General features: G+C 34.5%; 1 pseudogene; it reads right to left on the reverse strand.

Moving 5' to 3' along the window:
• Positions 1 to 362: 362 nt before the first annotated feature.
• On the reverse strand, positions 363 to 4,346 carry LOC131045180 (taxadiene synthase-like; annotated as a pseudogene).
• Positions 4,347 to 4,587: the final 241 nt, after the last annotated feature.

Below are 4,587 nucleotides of genomic sequence, written 5' to 3' on the forward strand. Positions count from 1 at the left end.
AAAATAGAAAAAATAGAGAGAAAAACAAAGTGATATAATAAAATTGAAGCCTTTGCAAAAAAATTCACTCCATCCACTAAACCACCCATTAATTACCACACAAAAATCATTTACTACAATTCATAACAACACAACTTTATAGTTTACACATATAATATAAACAAAAACAGTATTCTGGATCAAACAATGACCATAAATAGCTAATAAGAGCATAAACCAGTTGAATAAGTGATCGGTATTGTTGAGTATATACTTTAGATCTTATACTTTTATCAATTATTTAGAGGACTCATTTTTTGAACTATTTCTTAATCCTCCATATATTTTTTATGGATTGATAAGCAAAAGGCATAATATAGTTATCAATATAGTTGTATAGGCTCGATAAGAGTTTTACTTATGTATTCTTTAGTCTCCATTGAGGAACTGCCATAGCCATGCCTGTACTTGTAGAGGAGCATAACACATTGCCTCGTGTTAAAAACAAACCTTTTGCCACATTTTGGGGGTCCACCAATCAACTTGAAATACTCATAGTTCAATTCTTTCAATGTGTCATCAATGATTTCTACAAAATGTTGTAGAGCGTCTTCTTTTGTATAACTTGGGTTCTCCTTCATATAACATGCTATACATGAGTCTATTTCTCCTCGGGCCTCTTCAGCCTGCATCATAAAAGAAACAAGCTTAGCATACATTTTATTTTAATTTATAATAGCTCATTGATAGTTCAAATAAGTTTGTCTTAAACAATACACTCTAAGCTTTGATTTGTTTAGGTGCCTTGCCAAAACTCACATTGATCTTATTAGAAAAGCTAGTGTAATATTAAATTAGTCACATATGAATGCAAATGATTAGAGTGTGCCACCCATCTAATAATGTGATTTTAGATGAGCCACTAAAACAAGTCAAAAGATAAAATTTTATTTAAACCCAATAGTTTAAATACCTCTGAAGTTACAGTATCATTTTTTAGCCACCATATCAAGGCAGCCAGCTGAAAAATATTTGAAGAATCATGTATGATTGGGAGACCATTATCTGTTACAACCTCACCCATTAAAAGGATTGGATGTAAACCACAGGGCACAAAACCCACAGATATACAACGTGTCTCTAAGTACTCTTCCATCGTTGGTATGTACCCAGCTTCTAACCACTCTCTTTCCTTCATTAAAGCATCGATGAACTTCTCCCACTGTACCACCAACGAGCAATGTGATACATAAAGAAACAATCTGACAAAAGGAATTTTGAAAACTATATATGGGCATTTAACTACATACATCTTTTCTTATGTAATTGAGCATGTCACGTCCCTGTTGCTTTGTTGCCTCCTTATTCTGTTTCATTCACTACTTCATACCACGCATAGAAGATTATTTTCATATATTCTGGAAGCTCATCTACCAAGGAGGTATCACATCTGAACATGGTAAAAAGCTTCAGAAAACTTGGTTTCAGGATAAGTATCAGACTAGGAATTATGGAATTACCTCTTTATTGCTTCCCTAAAAATAATCAACTCATCCATTTTTCCATAGGTGTCGTAAATATCATCCATGACCAATACCAAGGAACCAATTTTGGTGAAGGAAATTCTACATAATGAATACTCTGGCTCAAATGTTCCCACAGAGAAATATGTCTCTACAATCCTTTGTCGGGCAAAGCTTACTTCTATCATGCGCGACTCTTTCCACCAACTATCGTATACAACATATAGCAAACCAGTTACAATTTACTTCAAATATCTCGCATAAAATTTAAAATTTTAATAGAGTTGTATATTACCCACCTTGAGAGAAGTTTCAATTCCGTCTGATGTAAAGACTGTTCAATGTTGAAGTATAGTTTAGCCAATTCCAGGCAACAAGAATTATGAACATACGGCATCCTGTGAAAATAAAAATATAACTAAGATATCAGATGATGGAGGAAACAACAGTTATAAAAACATAAGGAAATTTTGTAAACCTACTTGAATAGGGTTTTTCTAAGCGGTGCATGATTATTGTCGTAAGCATCAATGTGACTCCTTGCCTCTAAGATGGAGATACTTAGGTGCCAAGAATACTCCAATGCATATTCAGTCTGAAAACATATTTGACACAAACTTTCAATCAGGTAAAAAAAGTTTTTTTATTGTTTTTTCTAGGTTTCCAAGATAAAGAATAGTGGCATTAAAAGATAATAATGTGATAAAAACGTCAATTTTAAAAGTAGTTGATTATAGAAGCGATCATGTAATATATAATAATGTTGCTAACCTCTTTAGCAATTTTCTCATTGCATAAGATATTACTTGTTCTCAATGATTCTCTGAGATACCTAGAAGCAAACAGTCTTGCTTCATCCATAATCTTTTCTCCAGGGAATGCAAGGTCAGAAGCTCTCAACAGATTCAATATGCTTCTATGCTCTATCTGTCTTTGGCCAGAACTGGAGAAGAAGCACCCATTTTCATCTTTGAAATTATTTAGCACCTCTGAGATTTCATCCATGTCAGTATTAAGTATCAATACAGTTTAATAATAATAAAATGAATTGCATTGATCAATTTCTTTTTCGACAGACAAAATTTCACCTGGAGAGACATTGTATCCATGGATCCTAAGGGTTCGGAGTCCTAGGGCTGTAGTATTGAGATCAGCAAAAAGGCTGTCTCTACCGCATCCAATACCCTTTTCACTCCAATATCTGCTCCATAATTATCATCATAAGAAATTCGTTTGAATCAAAACGATATGATTATAGTATACTTATACTTACCCATAAACATAATCTAGTGCTACTTTGATTTCGTCTTGGAAATGTCGACCTATTCCAAGACGTTCGATATTGTCAACCAGCGAAAGGCGTTCAAGCAAATGGATTGGATAGAAGCACGGCACTGTTTCACAAATTACATGTAATCGCTAATAATGTGTTTAACAGCAATGAATGAACTACTCACATGAAACACAATATTAAGGAAATGTATAATCATACCACACACACTGAATTTGTCCATGAGATTATTCAAAAAGCTAAAGCATCTCTCATGGACAAATTCATCTTTGCTTTGGAACATCATTGTCTTTCTCCAGTCAATTATTTCCTCAAGTCCCTCCAGTGCATTCAGCATGCGTGATGGAATATCCCGCTCCATTGAGATACTGCAAGTGAAGTAAGTTATATAAGAAGAAAGAAATTGCAAAGAGGATCTCGTATAGCACTAACAAATCTCTTACTCCTTAAGCAGTGTTGCTCGCTTTTTCATAAAAAATGTACTATATGCAAGATTCAACCCTAGAGATTCTGCCTTTTTCAGCAATGCAGGAAAAATTATCTCAAAATCTGGAGACAAGCTTTTCTCCTATTCTAGTGATTTCAGATGATCCACAATGAAACGAACACCTGCACATAAAATCAAATATTTTAAGCTCAGAAATGAAGCACTAAATTGCAGAGTAATATAATAGTAAAAACCTGAACAGCGAAATAATATAATGGAGCATAAATATAACAAGTATAACCTTTTTCTACATTAGGGTGTCCTGTATTCCAAGTGAGGAGGGCAACAACAGAAGCTAGAGTACTAAGCAAACGATCGCATAACATGAACGTTGAAGGAAGCCCCCATGAACCATCCTCTAGCTGGTGCTGGATAAGCCATTTTATGGCCTGAGGAAAATGTGGGGTGTGAGATCCATCCTGGGCAGCAACCATTGCTATCCAGGCGGTGTCATAAGCTGAGGGTCTCATTTTTCCATCTTCAAGACTTCTGAACATTTCTTTTATCTTGACAACCAGACTATCGGCCCACCGCTGGTACGAAAAAGTCTATTGTATCAAAAACACAAACAAAAAGATTAATAACTTAGATTTTTTATGAATACTTACATCAGAATCTATTAATATAAAAATATAATTATGTCTAGAGGCATCTACAATGACATCAAAGTGTTCCTAAAGCTTTTAAAAAGAACATTTATTTAAGATGATTTTCTTTTATTATAAGATATCTCTATATATTTTACAAATATTTTTAAAATATAAATATACTAATATACATATCAAATTTTAAAAAAAAGGAGAAACTATCATACTTGATGATATGGTGTCTCAATAGACTGGATAACAGCATCGTTCCACACATCGCCATGATAATTGGCAGTCCGTCGAGGGACAGAAGATTTAACGTTATCAGAAATCAGAGTCATGGCTCTGACAGGAGGAGTTCCTGGCGGAATGCAGGAAAGTGAGCGTTGTGGTTTGTAACTCGCTGAGCGTTGTTGGAGTGCTTTGTTGAGGACAAATGTATTCCTCTTAGAAACTGATGAAATGGAAAATCCAGCCATCGAGGAAACTGATGAAATGGAATGATGACTTCCTCAACAAAATAAAATGAGATACGTGACTATGCCAAATTGGTGGTATAAATAGAAAGCATCTTGGATCTTGTGGAAGCCAGTCGTATCAATCCGCCCAAGTCGTCAATTACTGCGATAAACGTGTTTTGAACAAGAAGATTGTTTCCACAGTCCGTACACAAAATTACTTCGAAATTTCTACAATCAAAACAGAAGTTGTAAGACCGAA

The sequence above is a fragment of the Cryptomeria japonica genome, chromosome 1 (genome assembly GCF_030272615.1).
Source record: "Cryptomeria japonica chromosome 1, Sugi_1.0, whole genome shotgun sequence".
NCBI classification, from domain to species: Eukaryota; Viridiplantae; Streptophyta; class Pinopsida; order Cupressales; family Cupressaceae; genus Cryptomeria; species Cryptomeria japonica.